Source organism: Patella vulgata, chromosome 6 (genome assembly GCF_932274485.2).
Source record: "Patella vulgata chromosome 6, xgPatVulg1.2, whole genome shotgun sequence".
In the NCBI taxonomy this organism is placed as follows: Eukaryota; Metazoa; Mollusca; class Gastropoda; family Patellidae; genus Patella; species Patella vulgata.
The window spans coordinates 55,050,818-55,076,256 of NC_065884.2; the positions used below are offsets into that span (position 1 = coordinate 55,050,818).

General features: G+C 35.6%; 2 long non-coding RNA genes across 2 annotated transcripts in view; one reads left to right on the forward strand and one right to left on the reverse strand.

Moving 5' to 3' along the window:
* Positions 1-25,439, forward strand: part of LOC126825057 (uncharacterized) — a 33,122-nt gene that overhangs the window by 3,118 nt on the left and 4,565 nt on the right. Inside the window, exon 2 of the long non-coding RNA XR_007681770.2 lies at positions 23,985-24,343. This is a non-coding gene — a long non-coding RNA (uncharacterized LOC126825057). The remainder of the gene's footprint in view (positions 1-23,984; positions 24,344-25,439) is intronic.
* Positions 225-25,438, reverse strand: LOC126825058 (uncharacterized). The gene is made up of 3 exons (XR_007681771.2): positions 25,337-25,438; positions 1,835-1,933; positions 225-448 (listed from the first exon to the last, which is right to left on the reverse strand). It is a non-coding gene; the product is annotated as an uncharacterized LOC126825058 (long non-coding RNA).

The following is a 25,439-nucleotide window of genomic DNA, read 5'->3' on the forward strand; positions in this document are numbered from 1 at the left end:
AATAAAGATTGGGACATATTATTCAGTTACAACAAGAGTGGTATTGAGCCTTTAAAACTTAAGGCAGATAAACAAGAAACAAAAATTCCAATATACAAAAGCTGAAATACATATTTTACAAAAAAACAACAACATAATAATAGGATATTTAACACAAAAATGGGGGTACATTTCATAAAATGAATTGCTATGTCTTCTTTAACAAGAACTATACACACGCTGGTAAGAAGTTGTGTTTGAAGTTTATCTTATAACCCGAAACCTTATGAAGATGAATAAACCTGTGTCTGTTTTCTTGTACTGCTGTTGTGCGGGGATTTTTAAATATCTATTAATGTATAGCCCACATCATCATTTGATTCGGCATGTAAACAGATCTACCGGTCTGTCCAGCCTCTACCACTCTTTGCGGTCAACTTAAAGGGCTTATGGCTCTATTTTTTGGAACCTTGAAATAGACAAAAATGGTTCTCAAAGCACTTATTATGTAATAAGAATGTATGTAAAGTGATTTATATTCAATTTTTTAAATTATTATTTTGTCGTTTGTTACTTCCAGATTGTCTTGTAGGATATTTTTTTATTGTTCATTACAAAATGACACCAAAATCATAGCTACACGTCTAATGCAATGATTATAAAATGTTAATTATGTCTTAAATATTGGATATTAGGATCACATAGAGTCACGGCAGGATGATAACGTCAATATTGATTGAAATTGGTCAATTTTGAATTTTAATTCGTGTTTTTAATTTCGAATATTCTAGAAAATATTGAGTTAGAGACTTAGCTCCTTTAATATCTGCATATTCGCTAATACCATATGTGTTTTTATCTAACATGAATCGATACCGGGTCGTATATCTTGTGCAATATAACCCATGGGTGATAGCGTGCTATTAACCGGTGCTTGTGGGTGTATGAACTACTGAGTAGGGTTTCCCGTCTGAATAGAATCCCCCTAGCGGTGATATCGAAAACATTCCGTGTTATTCTTCTTCACCTGTGGCATTTAAGATTAATATATACAGTAAACCATCCAATTAGCAACCCATGGAAACTCTTTTATACAACTAATGATCAATCTGGGTACTGTTTGCTTATTGTATTATAGACTAATGCTTGGCAATTATCTCCGAAAGAAACGGTCTTAATTACTTTTTATATTAGTAAGAAATATTGAATAATTCACCGAGAATTACAACGCGCAATGAGAACATAATCGATCTTTTCAATTGATGTATATATTGTTTGGTATGGTTTAAAGTGTCTGACGTCCATTTGATTACTTTTTTTTTTTTTTTAGAAAATGGCCTCGTGCACTTATTATTGCGTCTCGGATCCTAATCATTATTTCATTCGAGGTTTGTAACCTTAACCCTATTAGGGTTGAGCGACAGACTAGTGGTAGGACCGCCTACTGCGAGGCTCATGAGTTGGATTTTCGTTGGGCGCAAGGAAATGTTGGATTCGCGGCCCGTGCTTCTGTGGAGGATTCTATATGCACCCTCCCCCTCCGGCTAACCCTAACCAGTTAGCGCATATTGGCACCGGTTAGCACATATTTAACGTGTCAACCACGGTGGCAGAAAAGTCGGACTGTCTTGATTGTTATATGACCGTCATTCTATTATTACGGTATCCCGCAAGACCCCTCATAAAATCATATATGGGCAAACGTTGTTGTTGTTTTTGTTCTTTAAAACACTGTGTTAAAATTCTCATGTGGAAAGAGAAGGCGGGTAATTTTCTCCCATTGTCATAATAAAAACAAGTTAAAACATTGTTTTCGGATTTTATGACCAAGTAGCACGCAAACCCTACCACTCACCTGTAATCTGGTTGCTGATTCGTAATCTACACAAAAAGTTCTTTCCGACAACCAAATGTCAGATGTATATCTTCACTAGAAAGGTAAAAACAAGATAATCTGAAAATAAAGAAAATTATTGATACATATTTTGTTTCGAAAACTCATCGGTAACTCATGAAACTCAAATGCCCGTATCTCAGTCAATTTTCAAGCTACACAAATTTTGCACAGTTTCTAGTTTTTACATGTACAATAACATATATCTTTTCCAGATTTTTTCGAGGGGGTCGATTTTCCACCCCTGGCCCACTTGACATGGAATGACCCAATTTCAAGTTCACCACTTCAACGTTTAAAATAAAATATAGGCTGCAGTCCATTAAATTTTTGGGTTTTTTTTTTGTTGACGTGGATGACTTTTCCCCGATAAAAGTTGCATGAAAAGGGAAAGAAGTGTCAGCAGCAACACTGAGAAGAACAATTTAAACATTTATAAGAATAATACATGACATCAAACTTTTAAACACAACTTATATAGATTTATATAAACTGTCAATATTAATAAATGGTTGTGTAGGTCCCTATTTCTTTTGTCTTTATTTTTTACTTAAACATACATTATGCAAGAGCTAAATCTGCCAATTGCAGGTCTTTCTTTAGGTCTGAAATGTTATCCAGACCATAAACAACTCTCGATGTCATCGCTAGCCTGTGATATTAACTGGATTATAATCCGATCTGCTGCTCAACGCTCATTCGTGATTAAATAAAAAAAATGGATAATCGAGACTATGTTTTTATCGTATCGGTTCAGAGTGGATCAATTTGACTGAAATTTTCAGCAAATTGCCTTTACATGATCTAGTTGTTAACTATTCGAGTGAGAACTGCCAGCTCTTTATCTAATCTCCCATAATGTATATTTAATATATTACTATATTAAATCAACCAGTAGACTGATCCGCCATACTGTCCTACAACAACAGTTCATTACTGAGTAACTAGATATGTTTCCATGACTGGTCATACAGTGCTCGATCTTCAGCAACTAATTCTGCTGTAAATTTGGGATCGCTTCATAAATCATATATGACATATTCTTAAAAGATGGGGGGGGGGGGTATAGTACATTTTGGAGAGTATATTGAATTAAATTTCTTACAGGAAGATTTTTCTCTTCCAAATTATTGCACGCAGTGACGACATGATTAACGGTTAAAATGTTGCCGCATTCGCACTTCTCTGGTTTATAGTTATGGTCGGTCATTAAATCTTTAGTCCTCAGTCTTGTGATTAGCACACAAATATTGCGTGACGGGTTATCGACCTCCGTCTTTATGATGCCCACAGAAGAGCATACCTATTGTTTTGCTTTCATATATTCGAAATTCCGAATCATTAGACCACTTCGACAATTTATCTAAAGCTTCTTGCATTCTCGTTCTGGCCGTACCGCAGTTATTCGCTGTATGCCAGATTGAGCTGTCGTCTGCATAAACAGAGATGCCATTCAATTTCTTAATGTAGTTATTAGACTGAAAGTCATTATTCATAATGTTGAAATGCCGGGCTTAGAGCAATAGGGTGTGCCGTTTTCGAGTCCATATTTGTTGCTTATTGAGAGATCTACATTAACTTGTATCTTTTAGAAAATCCAGTGAAACATTCGTCCTATTACTCCTAGTCCATGTACCAGTTTATGTAGGCCATCCACCCAAACTAAGTCAAATGTCTTGGTCAAGTTGACGAATACTACACATAGATAGTTAAACGAAGGAATAATATTCTATATATTAACCAAAAACTTATCTAATCTATTAATAACTGTGTTGATTTATTTATCCACCTTGTTTTTAGAGGCACCATAAATCCTATGATGATATGTTGTCATATAATGAACTACGATCGATTAACCCAATATTTCCTCTAATTAGAAGAAAATAGGCAAATCTTTTGTTAACAAGGCCAGCTGAATCAATCTACTAATTGGCCAATATCTCTCAATCTGTTTTTCTCGTGTATGATAGCTCTCAGCTATAAGCTGATGACAAATAGAACGTAAAAGGCTTCAAACGGATGGTATCTAAAATATTCCTAGTATTAAATGAAGAGGGTAATAGAGCAGAGTCTGCTAAAGAGAATTTTAAATAATTAAAATGGCTAGGTCGCTACGGTTGTGATTAAAAATAAACCGATCGATTTCATTTGATCTCGATGTGTTTGTAGGATCACAATTTAACTTCGTAGAGAATTTCTGCTTGTAGATAAAATCAATGTTGGGATAAAACCAATTTTATGTCTATAGATATACCAAATAAAACTGAGGTTGTGTTAAACGGTCGACACAGTGAGACAAAAGTTAAACTAAACAAGCCGACTTCCGCTTAATCTTTCAAAACACAAATTTAATTGTATAGATCAATAATCGAAAAACATATCAGGGCACCCAAATTCGTTATTTCATTTTCGCCTAAATGGAAGCAAGTTAGCTGTTTTAAAGTCATAGCTGCATATGTTTAAATATGTTAAAATAAAGTCTTAAACCCAACATGTTCATATAATTCACTATTTGGCATATATATCATCTTCAAGTGGAAACATCATCGTTGAGCTCTCTATATTATAGTATATAGGAAACAAGGGTGATAACGTTTGTATTATTTCCTGTGTTATTATTATTTTAAGTTCTAGAATGATTCCTATGATTGTATAATAGTGATTTGGTAACCTATTATGCAATATATAGAGAGCTATTGATGTTTTGATTTTCTTAGAAAATATGCAACTATCCCTTTAAGTAATATGATATAATGATATTGCATGATTCATCTTGAAATAACACAACCGCCCGTCAATGGCACAAGTTTGTTATTTATTGATTAAACGGAACTTCCGTGACTTCCAGGTTCTTTAATTCCCAGCAGAAAGCTTGGATATTATATCAATTCATCAGCCTCACATTGGATCAACAATTTATGGTGAGAATTGCTGCCAAGCTTACCTTGTGTTTATGCACTCGTCTAAACAAAATCTATATGTAATCCCTTAATGGCTGTCATGGTGCATAGTATAACACTTGAAATTCCTATATTACCTTGTAACGGGAATTGCTGGCTAACTGTCTGAATTCATTTTTTTTTTGCTGTATTGATACAAATTTTATTTCTTATTTGAACTGTACCGTTATCGATGATTTTGATAGAAGAGAGAGATATGGTTTATAACGCCCACTCGACACATGATAGATCATTTCGGGACTAACACATGGTTTAATTTTATTTCACGTACAATGGCATACCTTATAATCTAAAGCGCACGCATTAGACCATTCGCCCCCTTTTTACTTAGGTATTTTTCTAATACTTATATGCATTATAGTCATACCATATCAAATGTTCTTGATAAATATTTTACATTCTTGCTGAACGACATGGTGTCAGAATTAGAAGCGTTTAAATCAGGCTAATGGATTATTATTCTTTGGCTTTTGTTTCACAATTATCTGTGGACAGTATTAGAAATCATTGGTTGAATATTTATTGGACAATAGACGACAGAGTGAATACACTGGAAGAGATCTTTTAGATTATAAATGTTTGCTTCAAGACATATATTATTCTCAGATCATTCTGAAATACGTCCGGCCTCGGCATGAACGGATCTCCCCACTTGCTTGACATTCAAAACACGAATTCCGCGTGCTATAATTTGCTATATAGCTGTCAAACACCATGGCCCTGTCATTTGCTCTCACAATGGAGAAAGTCGAATGAAATGTCATGATACGTATCTTCATTTGAAAAGTTTTTCACCAAAGCAAATTAATTACGCGACAATAGGCATACCCCTTCGTATAGTACAGTCAAACCGTATTGGGCTGAATTTACAAGGGCCAGCACCAGCACTGAAGACGATCTAGGGTCTGGTCGCCCTTGTGAATTGACTATCCATCAGTTGATGCTGTTCGTCAGTTTTCTACTGTTACCTACATGGCATAAGTAAACACCAGTGAGATGAATAATCCATGAGCATTTGGCACATGGACATCGTATCTGTCCGTTGGGTGCCCAGTATGTTGACTGAAGAACAAAAACGCCAGAGTATCATTGTTAGTCAACAGCTTCTCGAGGACTATAGGAGGGAACCATGTGTTTTCTTTGGTCATATTGTTACTCAGGATGAAACCTGGGTTCATCGCTTTGACCCTGAGAAAAAAGGTTAAAGTATGCAGTGAAGAACGTGACTCCAAAGGGTGAAATCGTTATAGATCATGTAAATAAGGTTCCGCCATAAATGGTGCATATTACGTGGATGAATTGCTCATGCTGCGTGATAAGATCAAAGTAAAATGACGAGGTAAACTTCGCCGAGGTGGCACCTTCAGAGATGACAAGTGTGGTTTTAAAACACAAATATACAAAACAAACCGCTTAGTTACTCCAATTACTTGTGTGGACTGTGTTCAAATTCACCGAAACGTCCGAACGTAAAGTCTATTTTGAAAATACTAATCGTCTTGGCACTATGAGCACCCAAAGCATTTTGTAGTTAGTGTTTTGTCATACTTATATTAGCCACGATAAATGAACGTAAAGTCTATTTTGAAAATACTAATCGTCTTGGCACTATGAGCACCCAAAGCATTTTGTAGTTAGTGTTGTGTCATACTTATATTAGCCAGGATAAATGAATTAAATGGGGTGAAAGCGGAAATTTCCAATTTTTAAGTTATATTTTTAAAATTTATTAAAATAAAGCCTTAAAATAGATGGTATCCATAAACAGTCCTACCTTGTTAAAGAATAATCCTATTAATCCTATAATTCACTATTGCCAGCTGAGAAATTGGCAAAAATATCATTTTCAACTTCAAATTTCAACGTTGAGGAAATGGCTGACCATTGTTTTCAATAGGAAAACAAGGGAGGTAATTGTGTTGTTATTTCCTGTGTAAATGAGTTTTAAGTGTGAGAATGACACCTCTGATCGTATAATAGTGAGTTGATAACCTATTGAGCAAAAGACATAGAAATAATTATGTTTTGACTTTCTTAGAAAATATGAAATTCTCGCTTTAAACGTCATAACGAAGACTGGCATACGCCATACACCATGAGGGGAATTTGCCGGGACAAATACTCTTATTTGTAATTACTACTGTCAAGGGTTCTTTTACGTTCATGCCAATGTGTATATGGAATCTCGGCTTTTCGTCCCATCCGAAAGGCTATACGTTTTCTCTTGCCAGACCCTCCGTTCTGCAACACTAACGCTGGAAAATCCCGATGGACTTTTTAGACCAACACCAGAATCGAGCAAGAGACCTGCAGGCTAACGAGCCAATGTCCTTTTTTTTTCGAGCCAACGTCCTACTCATTGGGCCATGGTGGCCCCTATAGCCAGGATAACTTGCAAGTGACATGTAGGGCCTTTAAACACGCTCTGTAAAAAAAATAACGTCAAATTACAGTTCACCAGAAAATACTAGCACTTTTATCGTAACATGGTATTTATGTGTCAATGTATATCCAAAATAATAAAAGAACATTATAGTAAATGGGTGAGCTGTTACTTTAATAAAATATCTTATAATGTATCACAGTCCGGTCTTTAATCGCCCATTATATTATTTTTATCAAACACTACATAGACTGATCACGAGAAGTTGTGGACGGATGCAGTTATTTTTAGATATTTCAGCTCCTAAATTAGTTACAAATCCATTACCGTCCAATCTGCTGCCATCCTGTAAGCTTTATCTCCGAGAAAACAGTAATTTCGATATGTTCTAATTTCGCCATTCTTGTTTATTTCAGAATCTGTTATCTTAAATCTGACGCAATACATTAAACCTTTGATATGAACACACCTAAACGTTTCGAATCAAATCTGGAATGTGTTAATATGAAAATACCAGAAACTTTTTGAGGCAGGCAAACTCGTCAAATAAGACGTGGGTATTATATACTCTAGAAAAAACATTCATATCATTTTCCCGTACACGAAGCCAAGGAAATGTCATGTAACGTTTCATTAACATTTCGGGGAATTGAGTCATTTGAGTGGCCGAGTGGCTTCAGTGCATGCGCTTTAGATTATAAGGTCTGTCTTCGAGTCTCCGTTTTATTCCCACTGCTAAGGGTGTCTACCGCCATCCAGTTGTTGAAAAGATATATACTATGTTTATGTTAGTCCCGAAATGACCTAGATAGTGTTAAGATTACGTAAGACCCCATTCCTTTCGCCTTCCGTTAAAAATTCTTACTGGTCCTTTAGAGAGTAACACATAGCTATATATTGTTACGCGACCATCCTAACAAAGCGGAATAATTCCAACTTAGTTTGGCTTCAGTGTTTTGAGGGGGGGGGGGGGTGTTATCTTACAACAAAGGTAACAATCAGGAGTAGAGTAATGGATTAAACGACGTTAAATCCCCTTTCATTTTATTTCACGTGGTTTAACGAAATCTCGTTAAATTTGCATTTTATAGTATTTAAATGTAAGTATATTTATGTATTAGATAATGGTTTTTTTTGCAATTTGTACTACGGAATATTGTCCCTATTTCCAGAATCTTGGTATCAAAAAATTATTATCTTTAACTAAATTTAACATCGAGAGAGAAGAGATCTTCTCCAAAGCCAGCGGTGGGCATACATTGTGTGTGTGGACAACACACGTTTTACAAGCAAATGAATTTGACGGTTTCACAAATTACTCATCAGTTATATTGATCATTGTGCTATGGATCGTATTAGATCTATTACGCAGTTACTGGTACATATCCCCAGATAACTAGACAGACATTGTGTTTCAAGTGTAATTAAAACAACACCACTAAAACACAGTCCACGAAGGGAAATTTCCAGGATTGTCCAAAACAATCGATATATACGTATATTTCCATACGAGTCTTCTATTATATAGGATATCCTTACGAACCTCCTACTATAGGATATATCCTTCCGAGCTTCCTACTTCAAGATATATCCGTACAGGCCTTCTACTACAGGATATACCCTTCAGAGATTTGGTGTATGGATATCGAAGCTCTACTTTTGTTTTATCATAATTGTCGTCATTTTAATTACACGACAATGACGAATTACCGGCTTCCCGTATCATTAATTTATCAATGATACGAGTTATTGGTGATATTCCATGTTTATTAGGTGTGTTCCACCGGTAGTTTTGCTTTTTACGATAGCTATGGATTTGTCTATTTGCCAAACCAAATCACGAATTGTCTGCACATAGTGGTTGAAATTATTGGCATCGTTCATATTGTTCTGAACTTTAAAATGCTCAAAAAACAGCTTTGGCGAAGCTTATTCTTACTAGTTTTAAACTTTTAACTTCGAAATGAACCAGTTTTCATTGTGTGTATATGTGGTCACAGGATTCTTAGGGAGTTATTTTGGAAGTTAAGTTGGTGTCTACATATACTTGTTAGCTTTGCTAAGTCTTAAATCTACATAAAACAAACTTTAAGCCCGGTTTATTAAAATCAGTATTTTCATCTTAAAGCTGTAGATTAATATCGCAATTCGCATTGTTGTATTGAACAATACTCAGTACCAGATATTTCGCAATCTGTACTGGAAGAAAGCAGTACCGTTTCGCAATACACTTGTATCTAACACTGTGATTACACAACACTAAGAGAACACGCAGAAACGTTTCATAATAACCAGTTAGTAGTAAAATGGAGTCGTAAATAGTTGAGATATTATTCTGTAAAATACCTGAACTATTGTAATTTCACAATTTGTCCCCGAAATGTCAACAAAGTTCAACAATATATCTGAATTTAACCAAATAAACGCAGTGGCGATTTCACAATACTAAAACAAAAAGCCATCGGACAAGCGATGAGTTTCATTACAGTATTGGATATTGTGGCGGCTACAAGCAAAACACATCCTATGAAGTTTGTTGGTAATCAAGCATTAACAGCATTGGGTAAGGAGTTATTTACTTCCATCTGGGTTTATACGTGCATCACCGTCTTCCATCGTCCGTCCACTCTACAAGTCACACATCTTTGTGGATTTTTGTGTACACAGTAGTTCATTCGGGTAGAGCCTTATCAAAATTCAGATTTTTTTCGAACACATATATTTATTGGGTTATCCCACCGGTTACGTTCTAATTAATGAAATCATTTGAACACCATAGGGGTCAGAATTCTTTAAGACCTGGTGTGATGTTCAGTGTGATATTTGGAAGAATCCTTATCGATTTATTTTCAAATGTTTCGGATTGAAAACTTCCTATATTTACGGAGTTATCTTTCCTGTCATATTTTATGAACGGGTTAATAATACAAACTTCTCGGCGGATTTATTTAAATCTTGGTCGGACTGTTTATAAGGTGCTAATATGTCGTTAATGTTCCAATGTTTAAATATTGTGACAGAGTTCAATATGTAAACTTATCGAAGTAAAGGAATATGAATCCTATAAGGGTTTATATTTATCATTTATGAATTTAAGGCAACACCATCGAATGGATTTGAAATTATATTTAAACAATGCTAGATGCAGGATTTAAAGTCAACAGATCTGATAACGGTCGGAGTGGGGACTTTATATGGATTCGGGATTGGAGAAGGCAGTTTATGATAGCAACCCACGAGTTAAGGAAATTAGGCACCCCTAATCCTTGTCATGAACCACGGCATATCAATACTGAATAGAATGACAGGCACAGATAGACAGCAGAACGCATTTCTGAGCTCCTGGGGCTGATTTATTTCAGAGAGATTATCGACTTTTGTCTTCTGTAACCTTCATTTCAGTTTAAATCGACCGATGCGTGATCTTAAGGCAATGTGTCGATGAAAGATGCGATGTGATGGATTTTGTTAAAGTATTGTTATATTACAGGGTCTCTTCGGTTAAAGATACATTATGCGAGACTTAGAGGATGGGCTAGCTGTTCTTGCTTTAATATTCATCAATCTGAAAACACGAATCAAAGACATGTTTGTCAAAATTTGCTGCCCTAAAAGCATAATAATTCATTGGTAGAACTCAAAAACATATTTTTCGGCATAAGTTCTTGTTAAAGACGATGAATGGAAGACCGCTTTTATGGGTGATTAATGCACGCGCTTAGATATCAACGACAAACTCCGTGGTTGACGTTTTGCAATAACTAAATTATTTGATTTATTGTGGTTGTTGATACTTTAATCAGCATTACAAATATACTTTTAAAGAAAACCTTTAATGGGTCCATCGAGAGACCTATACTCATGGTAGCATATCTCTCAATATCATTTTTTAGTTTTCAAATATATGGAATAAGACTTTAATTCCTTTAACGAAGCCTAAAGTCAATCTATTGATATAAAAAAAATATCACTGAGAAGGCATAGAGAAATTAGCTGTAACATTTTCAAAATTTAAATAAAAACTGTCTAGCGCTAAGATTCCTTTTAAGGTTTAATGTTGTAATGATCAATGCGTTCACTTTGTTCTTTTCGATTAAAAAAAACAGTAATATTTATTGACATTTCGGAAATTGATTCACCATCCTTAAACATCTTTGTACATAGAATGGAAATTGATTTTCTCACATCAATTCTGTTTCTAAATGGGTGTTTTGTTACGTCCAACGGCAATCAACAAAAGACTAGTAAAGTTGAAATCCGAAAAAAAACCCAGACTGCAACCAGGGCATTGTTAACTATTTAAAAACTCTGAAACTTTCGTTATTCGAATTATGGTAATTTTCTTTATCCGGGACTTTTTCTGTGTTTAATGTGGCTTGCCAACATTTGATGTTCATTGTTGTGCTGGGGATGCGCAATATTAAAAACATTAAAATCCATTAACTTAACAGAGGAAAACGTAATAACTTATCGGACTATTATTTGAGGATTGAAATCAATAACTTAATCAAGCACGAGTCAAGGGATTTTCAGAAGGGAGTGGGACTAATTCCAGAAAGGACACATTTCCAAAAAACATCCCGTATAAGAGCCATTTATATATCTTATACATGGTGTGGATAAACGGGGCTCTTGGGCTGTGGCCCCTACCCCGAATCCACCCTTAATATTCAACTTAACATTTAAAGGAGATGACCAACGATTATCAAGAAGATTTCCATAAATTTTAAATATGTAATTCAGAAATTGTCTCCTCTGTAACACAAACAAAACATTTTTGCAAGCGAGAAATTGTCTCTTTTTTTTATTAAAACCGGAATTGGGGTAATTGGTTCAACACACTCGCTGGTCTCTATAGTAAGAATACAGATTTGGGGTAAGTATACCGCTCTATTTTGTTCAGCGTCGTCGTTTGGTTAAAAATCTGATCAAAGAGACTGTTAATTAGTATATTATACACACGAAATTATGATTTTATTAACGTCGCGTAAATTCGCCGATACAGCACAGTAAGCTGTGACACAATTCACGCAACGCCACATGGCTATATTGTTTAGATCACGGGGGATTATTTCTAAATGTATATTTAAAATTTATGGAAACCGTGTTGAAAACCTTTGGTCTTCCTCTTTAAGCTATTTTGCTTACGTTAAACCCCGTTTCATTCCATAATACCAATTACTGAATTATTCGCAAGGGTATATTAGACAAATTTCAACCAGATGCTGCTGTCAATTTTATACGATGATACAATTTGGACACCATTGATATCTCCCTCCATTAGCTTATTTTCTTAAATATAAACACCTGTTTATATTATATATATCCGGCTGTAAGACAGTGTCAGGTTGGTGTTTATACTGATCCCTACCCGAGTTCGATTATTTTAAACAACATTTACCAGAGTTCACTCTGTTTATACCTATCTTCACCACAGTTCGCTTGAATTAAACAACGTTCAAGTAATTCTATAAACATTTATATCTTCTTCACTCCTCTTTCGTCAATGATGAGTACAGTTTCTGTTTACGTCACATATAAATAATGACGTAAATCACAAATTTTGTTGATGTTATATGTGCTAAGGTTAATGGCTACCGGAAGTGAATAACGTAACAAATTTGTTTACAGAGCCCTTTCGAGGGCACGATTTCTAAACACTGTATTGATACAATATGTGATAGAAAGATATTTATTGGTTCTCTCCGGTGATAAATGTGACGTGGTACCACCGTTTTAGAAAAGTGGCATACCCTACCTTTACCGGATACCTATAAATGATGTTAGTTGAATCGATGCGGCTCTTTAAAACATAAAATGCAAAGATTGTGAGGAAAGGAAATGTTTTTGAGGAGTCTTGAATTATCGCATGGCTCATCCAAGCTTAGTATCGTGTAGTTCCGACCGGCGGTTCCGTTCTATATTGGGTAGCTATTTCCAGACTTTCCTCATTATTGGTTTAAGATTATTGGAATTTTTTCAAGTGGTTTATTTATATATCACAATATAAAACCGTTTATTCTTAGATAGACCAACGGGTGCAGGTATGTACATGACAGTAAGAGCTCCTTCAAAGTACATGTCATTACATAATAATATATCCTTGTTAAAGGCAAACTTCCCGAAGCACACATTTTGAAAGTTTGATTCTAAATGACTTAACCGACTTCTCCATTAATTTCTTGCCTTACGCGAACGAAGTGAACTTCAGAACAATCTCGGGACTAAGAAATTGGCGTTCTTTTAATTCATTTCCCTCGCGTGTTCTAGAAGAAAGAAAATTGCATAAGACGTGAATATATTTGTATTTACATATTACCATCTCAAGGGATGGTTGGTGTTCAATGATACAAACGTCGACATTTTCTTTATGTTGATTATGTAACTGTGTAGTGGCTGAATATCCATACTTTAATTATGCACCGAGGAAATCATGTTCATCACTGAGACTTTTTGGTCAACTGGCATGAACCCTTTCTAGTTTGAATTTCTGTCACCTGTCTTCTAATTAACCTGACTAGCAACTCGTGGGCGTAACGATGAATATGGAAATTTAATAATATAATAAACGGGGTGGCTGACTTATAAGTATATGCGTTTTGGGACCGCTGTGGGACACCCAATTTCCCGCTATTAATAAAAGAAATATCGTGGTTAAGTAATTAAAGATTTTTTTTTTGGTGTACAAGGCCGTGGGTGTTGATGACTGGGTCCTATTAGATTTAAGCTAGTAAACAAAAAGGTTGCAGTAGGCTTGCTAAAAGACTCGGTTGCAAAAATGATAGCTAAATGCAGTTAAGATTTAGTTATGAACAGGTAAAGTGAGCACCTTTACCTCGGCTATCTCTAATCCATTTTAAAATGTTCACTTAGTTTCCCGACATAAAGTCTCTTGTAATTGACTGGGGTAACTGATTAACATAATGATTCTACATACTTTAATAGAGATAAAATAGCTGAGCGTCAGACTGATGGAATGCTGAATAACAACTAGTCTACAGCAATCGATAACGGCATAGTAGGCGGTTTATGGAGCGATTCATCCAAGTCACTTGCGTGTTTGAACAAACTTTGCTCGACTTCCGTGTTTATAGTTTTAAAGTTCAGGCGTTTATAGCGAAATGTACTCGCAATGCTGTTCGTTTATGTAAGGGGTACCATACACGAAGCTGGGTGTTGTTAATTGTGATTTATTGATGGCAAAGAATTCCTCCTCGATTATAAGGGGGTTTAGCTCACGTGGAGTAAAACGCCACAGAGGATCGGTAGAATGGTTTGCTAGTGCAGTAATATTACCTTAAAAGGGGCGGGGGGAGTTGTTCAAAAGAGTACATCTGAACGTATTGGTAAATAGGTTAACTAGTTTGGTACTGCCATAGAATGAAGGTACAACTGAACATATTGAGAAATGGGTTGTATACCAGAATATGTTCATATCAGCAATACACGCACATTGAAAATGTGTTAGGACGTCTTGCATTAGCCCATTTGGTGCAGAACAGCAGGACGTTCACCCCATTCCATTGTATACATAAGTATACAAGGGTTAGGGTACAGTGTAGTTATTTTCTGACTCATTAAGCAGAAGGTCTAGAATAGATCCCGGTGTAGACCAAGACAGTTCCTTGTCAGGGAGACCTGGTGAAAAGAGGGGTCTTTTCGTTTGAATGGGCCTCAAAACCTAATTTGATGAAACTCCGCTATCCATTAAAACTATTCCTCATAGCAAATTACATTGCGTATGCCCGTCTGTATTGGTACTTTAAAGTGCTCGACCTTTGTGAAGACTGAATCTCCCAGGGAGATCCCCGGTACTCATTCATCAGACGCTCGTGCAAATAGTGCTATGATGTGTTTGCGTGTCTCATTAAGAACCTGATAAAACAGGAAGTAGACTGTTTAAAATAACTCAAGTAGGTTAGTGAGAATAGATAAAGTATTAATGAGAATGTGTCTGAATGAAACATCGATGCTAAAAGGGAAGAAAGTATCTAATTTGCTAGACTTAGACAATTGATAGAGAGGGATATCGTCTATTGGTGAAATGAATGAATGAAATAAAACGCCCCTATTGACGTCCATTTAATTGGGTTAATAGATTACATTTGAGAGTGGACCACAACGTCCATGTCGTTACGTCAAACGTTTAATCTGAAATAACCAGATGTTCATACCCAATTGGTCGATGCTGGCGCTTTGTACTGAAGTTATCTGTATCACTTCCTTGCTAAAGAATTGACGTTCGCCGGAGAACCATTTAGTAGTATCGCATCAATGGCCTTGTTCGAAGTAGCAAACAAATTTCATTTTGATTCCTCCTAAGGGTAGTAATTTGATTACTGGCTTGTCTACTGGTTCAACGATATACACGAATAACTGTCAATTCTCGTTTAGTGTTCTGTCTTTGTAATTATAAACAGGTCCCTCTGTGAATATTATACTCGAATGTTAAGACCACTCACTTTCGTGACACAACGCCGTCACGTTTATTGGGGCGTGATATACATACGAATAAAAAAGAACAAAAAAATTAGTGAACCCCTCAAATGAAATGTGGTATCACTTGTTTCAGAAATAATATACTTTCCACTCAGGCACTAGTTTAGACACTGAAAGCATGTGCGTGAAATAGTTTTATTTAACATCGACATCCACCGAAGTGATATCGCCATGAAAAACATTTGACCACTCGTGTAATATGATATGGCTATAAGAAGCTACAAACTACAACGATAACGTTTGTTGTTCTATATGACTACAACCATAACACTCCTTGTTGTGTTTCCTATAGCTACAACCTACCACCATAACGTTTGTTGTTCTATATGACTACAACCATAACAATCACTGCTTCTGGTCTCCTCCGTGGTTCAGCCTACAACCATGATAGTATTTCTCCTCCCTGGCTACAGCTATAGAAGTAGTGCCGGCAGTTATCCAAGACAGTGACAAAGTGTCATGCCCGTCGTGATGTTTCGTTTAATGATTCTACTCGCAGCACTGTTGTATCTTGCTAACGAGGTGACGTGTGATTAATCATTTGATGATTCTACTCCAAACACTGTTGTATCTTGCTAACGAGGTGACGTATGATTAAGTCACGGATGTCACTTTCATTCTTTTCATATAATACAATTTACGGGCCTGGTTAATCTGGTTTATTGTGTTACCCTGTAGTTGATTGGTTGATAAAGCGTTTGGTAACCAGTCGTAATTTATCACAGAATATTTCATTTAATCCAGCGAAGCGTGTCGTGACGTTTTAAAAAATGGAATCCAAAGACTTGCGAAAGAAGGTGGCAAAATTGTGGAGTTTGTTGTAATTAGTGTGAAGAGTAGGAATGGTATGAATTATAGATGCTTTAGGGAATATCCTAAATATGGAATTGTATCAGTATTGTGCATGACTTCTCTATTAATCAAGGAAGTACTTTCTTAATTAGACGTATGCCAATCTATATTTTACAACTCACAGCTGTGGGAATAAATTTTGTCGCTATATATATATTTTGCGAGACTACACACAAACAATTTTCATCTCCATGGAAAAGGAATGGCTAATGTTTTAAAGTGATCAATACGTCTTAATGATCGAATAAATATGTTTTGGCTTGTACTTCAAAGATTTAACCTTTAAGTGAACATAAATAGCTAGAAAAAATCACGTTTTCAGCTGATCCGAGAATAAAATACAAAAACAAACATCGTACGTTTACTACATTCATTTTCCGCTACATTCATTCACAGTTGGTACCGTAAAATAATCTGTTTCACTTCTAACGCTTAAAATAACTTACGGTGCTAATTTTACTGGCTAATAACATGCTAAACTTATGTTATTTGTTTAGACTAATCTATTTAACATCGCTTTACAGATAAACACTTTTTATCTACAAGACAAATAGACTTTAGGTAGAATAAATAGCACAAAGATTAAAAAAAATCATTAAAATCTGCAATTCTAAACCAAGACAATCTGCGGTTGATCTTATCGGTAATAAAACCATTACTGGATTAGGGGTGTTGCGCCATTTGCGTATATTACTCAAATAACCTATACGTCATCACTTTCTGAGCTGACGTCAGTCATCAACCTGTTCCGATCTTAACTGCCTTCGATCCTTATTAGCATTCTTGTTTTAAATAGATCCTGTTATAAATAGTAATAAGCGCACAGAAAATAAGTGATACCGATTCTAGTCGAGATTAATTCTCAAGCTTTCGGCGTATTGAACAACTGATGCTTCGTCAATAACTGTGTTGACGTCAATAATAATAATAAAAAAAACATTTCTTGATTCAATTAGCTTGTCTCCTGTCAGTTATTTGTCAAAAACAATGAAACCCACTTTTCGACACACGCACAAATTAAATTATATCTTCAATTTACAAGGGCGGTGAGAGAACCCTTGAAAATAATGTTGAAACAAATTGGGAGACGGAGGGTGAAGCTGACATTTGAGTGCAAGTTATTTTTGGAAAATAGAATTCGAGATAATCGTATGACAACAAGTTTTAAAGTACTTTTTGACAGCACCCGACCAAGATCTATTGCATACACCAGGTTCGGTAAACAAAATAGCTTTCAGTTCTTAGATCAGTATCTTGTTTACGGATGCATAGTTCTATAACGGTTTTAAAAAATATGTCGTAATTTTTGTATTTGGTGACGTAATAGTACATTTCTCGAGACAAAATATACAATAAATCAGAACTCTATTTATGCAGACCCTTTGGTATTTATTGCTGTTAATACCGAATGTATAGTTTCTAATTTTGAACGAATAATTATTTAACTATTAAAACGTGTTCGTAAACATGATAAAAAAAATACAAGTACACATTTTTTTCATCGTGTTTATGAATGAATGCGATATTCTAGGTGTTACATTTTCAAATATATCGAGTAATTTCCAAGGTATATTAAGTGCTTTTGATGACTAATGCCTCTAACCAATTCAAAAATAACCCACAAAATGAAATCAAGAACCTTGGATCTTTTCTTTAAACTAGTGGTTTATTTATAGGCATTGCTACTTTTAACATGACACCAAATGTAATTAGGTTTGTATAATATCATATTCGAAATAAACCGAGGAAACCTCTGATTTCTTTTAAAACGACTGCAAGCTTTAATGTCTACGACTCTTAATGGATCTGTCAGATGTATCGCAAATTTTGCGTACACCTTAAAAGTAATTATGTGTGATTTGCATGGCTTAGGCTTATCCCAATCTGAGTAAAACACAGATCCTATTTTGTTTCGTTTTTTAAAGTTCAAAATTTCGTTTTATTTATCTGTACTACACTAGGATCTGGAAGAGTTGTTATATAACATGCGTTCTGGGTTGCGTCAGGTATTAGCCAATGAAACCATCTGTTATCGCGAATTCTTGGCGTGCCATGCACGGGACTGTAGGTAAATCACTAGAAACGTCAACGCTGATTGATTAATCGATGTCTGACGTCATAGGGTCAAAAGCCGCTCTTACGACCCCTGGCGCGACTTTTCAGTAAAACTGGTCAGATCTTCAAGTAGTGTAGGCCATTGAAAGTATAAAAAAAACGGAACGAAATATAGATCCTAATCAGATTGTACTCAGATTGACAGAAAATACCAACCCTGTATTATCTCCCAGCTTGGGTTCAATCTAATTTAAAACAGGTCCATTAAATAAAGATGACGACTGACTTGCTACATAGCGAGCAGCATAGATTGATGGGATTTTCAATTCATCTTGTCTTTGTAAACACTGTACGGAATTGAATCATTTTTAGACAGATTAAACATTCAACTTTTACAATATTGCAGTTTGCAAGGGAATCATAATTTATTTTTTATATCGCTCAATCACGCATATGGCGTTTTTAATTGTAATACCCCCAGATCTGACTGTATAGTCAACCCACGTCAAATTGAAAATTATTTGCTGATAACTACTAAACTAGAACGTTCCTTCAAAGCAACAAATGCCTGATCGATGCCTCATTACCATGTAGACCCATTTATCTTTCAGTGTCGTCATTATACCCGAAGCACATTTCAAAGAAAATTAAAATGTCTGGTTATTTCAGTCCATGTATGTAAAATGTAATACTTTGTTAGATTATAAATTATGTAATGGTAAGTCGTGTAAGTTAGCTCTGGATATGACATTATGACGTCAGCAATACGGTAGGGATCCAGACAAATCCTGTTCGAGGAGTGAGTCGGGCCGGTGGGGGGAGGGGTGTCTCCTGCTAGCGCAAAGCATTTTCTTTTCTTACAATCAACCAAATAACGTTGAACAAACAAACAAACAAACTTCAATCCTATATACATGTATGCATTGAGATGAGCAGAAATCTTATCCTAGAGCTTTTGGTTTTATCAAAGACCTCATCCAGCTTAACGCTGTTTCCATCTTTGATCAAATTCTCGGGTAATCCTCACGCCGAACTTAACGTTGTCGCCATTTTGGACCAATTCTTAATACCCCAGATCTGACGCCAAACTTAACGTTGTATCAATCTGAAACTCGATAACGTTCTGAATTAAAATCAAATTCTTTGTGCTTTGAAGGTATTCTACGAGATATATCCTTGAATATATCATTGAAATGATCGATCGACGAAATAAAAAAAACAACTTTGATCAGTATTTGCATTTGCATTTGCATTTCCTATTGTTTGCAGGTTTATTAATCTAAAAAAATCTATAGCAGGTGCGTGGAAGCACGTGTTAATCTATCATTAATTAACAACCTTCAATAAACTCAGGTAATTAAAAAATATCGATTGTAATCACATTGTTTGTCAGGAATACCTTCAGTATTAGGAAAATATGAAAATTATTAATTTATGTAAACGAATTGTCGGTACTATATTTAGGTCATTTTGTTACTAAAACTTCTCATCAATACGAAGACGCGTTGGTGGAATTCTAGCATAACCGGGCAGTCCCATGGGCAGTTGCGTAGGAACATTAAAAACCAAAATATTCACGGTGGTTGATACAACCGTTCGAACATAATCGCCAATATTTCTTAACAGGTTTACGCAACATGCATAATGAATTATCTTTATTGTTTACTTGTAATGGGTGACCTAATAAACCATCAGACATGGTTATCCATATATAACGACAACTGAAAGCTAATCACACTTGATCAAATGACAGTTATTATCTTTGATGTAGTGAGGTAATAAAGTCATTTTCTCTATTGTTTGCTTGTAATGTGCACCCTAATAAACACGATTATCAGACATGGTTATTCACGTAAGCCCAGAAACTTGTCGCCAATCACATTTGAGAAAGGGCCGTTATTATCTTTGAATGTCGCACAGGACTAGCTTAAAGATACATTATGGGAGATTAGATAAAGAACTGGAAGTTCTCATTATAATAGTTAAAAACTAGATAATGTACGGGGAATTTGCTGAAAATTTCAATCAAATTTATCCACCCTGAACCAAGTATTTAGCGATTTAATTTGGGCCTAGCCTCGATCCTCATTACTAAATTCGGTACGATAAAAAAAACAGTCTCGGTTATCCATTTTTGATTAATCAGAAGCAGCAGTCCGGGTTCTAATCCAGTAAATATCTCAGGCTAGCGATGCCATCGACATTTGATTATGGTCTGGATAAGTTAATTAATGTCTAATTAATAATTTAGATAACATTTCAGTCCTAAAGAAAGATCTCCAATTGACAGATTTACGCTCGTAGCTTTTGCATAATGTATGTTTAAATATTAGCCACCGAATTAGAAATGAAGTATAATGTGGTAATGACTTACTTAGAGACTAACATTTGGTTAATTAGTTTTCTATGGTGGCTTGTGTAATGCTATGGAGGTGAATTTCACAAAATTATATCTATCATAAAGGAACTAAACCTCTAACTCAATATTAGCCATAATATTCGAAATTACAAACACGAATTAGAATTCCTTATTAGTCCATTACAATCAATATTGGTGTTGTTTTACCGTAAAAATGTGTGATCCTAATATCAAAAATTTAAGACAGAGAATATTTTAAGATCAGTATACACGACGTCGTGTACTCTGTGGATATAAAGGTAGCGAGCGCCATTTGTAATGAACAAAGACAAACATAACACAGAAGACAACGCGGGAGTATTTAAAAATGGCTGATTCACAAACGACAAAATAATAATATACAAACAAAACAGGTGGAATGAACTAGGCAACGGCTAATTGACTGTCGTTTAATTTGGACTGTTTGCGTATTTCACCGAACATAATAAATTACAATAAAATTGAATGTAAACCACTTTATATACACTCATATTTCATTAATATGTGCTTGTAGACTAATTTGCATCTATTTTAAGGTTCTAAAGAATATAGCTATACGCCATTCAATGATTTACTCTACAAAAATTGTATATTTCTGTCAACGATTAAATCAATTAGTTTCTAACATTTACTCCTTCTATGAATTTCCGGACGTCCTGGACTATTTTAGAAACCCTGGCGCCATGTTGTCCACGAGCCACGAAGTGAGGTAATGAGAATGTGTGACTATTTTTGGAAATGTCGGGTTGATATGTAACGAGGATGAATTGTTCGATAAATCTGCCACTCGAATGATTTATTTCGGTTCAATATTACGTCTAATAATATCTTCGGTTATTAATACTGATGGCATTCTCTTCCGACTTGGTAATTTATCATATTCACAGACAGGTGCTTGTTGTTTGGATCATCCAGACTTCCATTGATAAAGTAAATTGATAAATTCCAGAATGTTGCGACATTTCTAACATGGTCTTTATTTGATATTTATTTAGGATCATAAATAAAGAAAGTCGAGGCTTGTTGATCTATACAATAATATTATTAGATATTCTAGAAGCGGAATAAAACTTAGATTTTAAAAATATGTGTAAACAACCCATATTGAGCTCGTCTCATTGTGAATCCACACAATTCAAGGTCTGTGCGTATTATGTTTCCATTAGAAATGTTTTGTAAAGGTAGCTAAAGGACAGACATTACTCCCCTGAATACGAAACTTGCCATGTTAGTCTACAACAGACACGAACCTAGTTGACCGACATTTTAACTTTTACATTTGAAATACTTGTAAAGGTAGCTAAAAGACAAATATTACTCCCTGAATACGAAACTTACCATGTTAGTCTACAACAGAGACGAAGCTAGTTGACCGACATTTTAACTCTTACATTGGAAATACTAATTATATAGACTATCAAATGTTAAGTATCTTGTTCATCAGGTAAAACCTTATTAAAGACACATTATCACTCTCGCCAAGAAAATAATTGTAATTAATTTTAGAAAAACGTATTCAGAACAGCAGTAGACTCACCAAATTACAGAATATCCAACACTGGCATAACTAAGGTCAGTTATTTTCGTTAAACGTTGGTTAAACTCCTTGAAATCGCACCAATACTTGATTACGTGAATATCTCAGCGATGGCATGGCCGGTTACCGATATGTGAATACGCCCGCAGAGATGGCATGATTAATTGGAAATTTTTGACCAACATGCGGAGACACCTAAACCGCCAATACCTCTGTAATGTTTCAAAGGCCACAATTATTGTTCGATTTTCAAGTAATTTATGTAATAGATTTGGAATTTGAAGGGGGTTTGTGATTTCTAGACACACCATGATATCATACAATCCGATTTTCATGAAAGTGTTATTACTGATATTAACATCAAGGGGGATTTGTTCTTATATCCTATTAATTTCCCAGATCAGTTCCCAATACATAATTGAGGGTTCAAATTTATAGTAATGCATTTTTATCTGTAGATGTCATCCGGTCTTTTTCAAAACAAGTACGAGCATACTTTAAAGTAGCTAAGTCCGTAACTCAGTACCATCCAAACTCTTCGACATTGAAAACACGAATTCTTTTGCAATTTAAATCAGCATTGGTGTTGTGGTCTTACCTGGAAAAGATGGGCTTCTGATATCCAATATTTAAGACAAAATAAACATTTTACCATTGGTACACGAATCGTGTACCATAATGTGTTTCAGCGCCATTTGTAACAAGGTGCTCTGAGAATGAGGCTAGACATATTCCACAAGTCATGTCATACGGTGATGCCATATTCTTATTTGGAGAGCATGCGCAATATATACTATCAGTGTTGACTGGAATAACCAGATGCTAGAAACTGCCTTTCGGTTGAGACTTCTGGCGTATTTCGCCGAACATAACTGATGACCATTCACAGTAAAACGGAAACGATTGAATGTAAAACAGTTTATATAAATTCATATTGCATTATTATATGTGTTGCGACCCATTTGTGCCAATTTCTAGGCCCAAAATATTACCGATTTAGCTCCTTTAAACTAGGAACCAAGCATGAGTCATCGACACCATCTTGGTATTGTTATGTATTATATCAAAAATCCACGTCCGTCCATATCCAAGGAACACTCATGCCGAGTTTAATGTCGATTGAATTTCAATTGGCGGAGCCTTATGCCTCCCACCCCCCCACCCCCCCAAAAAAAACAACAACAAACCAACAGGAACAATATGAGTACTTCATGGGGACCAGTTCCTCGTCTAGAAATATATCATGCATATGCAATCAAAATGGTTTGGCAAGATGATTATAAACATTTCTGGGCAACATTCGTCCGAATTGTTACGTGTAGAGAACTTGTGAAGACAGTAACAGAAAAACTGATGTCTAAAGTTTGTTTGGTTGAGTTCTAACTCATCAGTTATATACATGTATTAAGTTATATTATCTTTTTCAGAGGACAGAAAAAATGTGGAGCCACCTTCTTATAGCGAGGCTCACCTATATCCCAGTCACGTGACATGCGATGCCACCGGAAGTGAACTTCCGTTGATGTCTGATGCCGCCTGCAGTGACGTAAAAGTGAACATAAATCCAGACTCGAACAGTAGGGATGAGGAAACACGTAGCCATTCAAGTGACTATGTATTATTAAGTCGTATAGACGTGAACAATCAATATAATGGTCCGCCAACACCTGGAAGTAAATATTCCTATAAGAACTGTAATCTTGTTTTCCACGACTCCATGTCCACTGTAAGATATGTTTGGAAGGAAGGAAAAGTACAGGCCGTACCGGTCGATAAAAGCAATGCCGTAAGTAAACTGATCCTTTAATATGAACTGCAGAACCGTATCACATTTTGGGGGTTCCTAGCCACCGTATGAATGACAAGGGTTGAATTAAGGGGGGGGGGAGCTGACTGGGCTGTAGCCGGGGGAGGGCATGTTCAGCCAGTGGCCCCTTGCAGGCTTAATCCGACCCTGTGAATGAGCATCGTAGATAGAGGCCATTGGAGGAACATTATGTTGAGCGACTTCTTTGTTGACGTTCATAAAATCAGGTTATACTCGATTTATTATGAATTTAAGATTAAATGAACTAAATCGGTTAAGTATAACTGACAAAAATCCATTTTTGTACAAATATGTCTTCATGGGTGAACTTCGTCCAATATAACATCACATGAATTTTGTGTCATAGCCCTTGGGGGTATCGGCATACATGTGCATACATTTCTATTTAAAAAAGAAGTACAAAGATTTTTAAAGTTTAAATTGTGATGATTCGACCGTTTATATATTTATCAGGCACACCATGGTGTTAATATGATTATTAATGCACCTATAAAAGGGAAAATCCCATCGTAATAGATTTTTAGCATTATGTCCCTTTAATCTACACAAAGCTTTGTCGGGAGATGCTAATTGTAGGCGGGTTGGGGATGTTCGGGAATTTCCGACGGTAAATTGGACAGAAGTTGAGTCCACAATGGCCGCTTTGTATAAATGTGTATTTTGGGGAATACTAACCCTAACTCTTTTAGGAGGGGTAACAGGTAAATTGGATCCAAGTAAGGTCTTTTATAAAGGGTTAGTTTTAGAATTGGTATTCCCCCAAAAGACTCATTTATGGGAATGGATTCGGCAGTCATCGGAAATTCCCGAAGCTCCCCAACCGGCCTACAATTACAATCTCCCGGCTTTGTCATTAAGTGTGTCGTACTCTTCTTCCTGACCATTCCAGCAAAATGAATTCCCGTGTTTTGTCTTTTACAATATCAGGGAAATTGGTTAAAAATAACTTACGAACCCTGATCTTCTCTCTATTAAAACCAAAATGACAATGACTCCAATGACTTCAAATATCTGGAAGTAGTAGAAAATGTCATTACGACCTCTTCCACTGAGT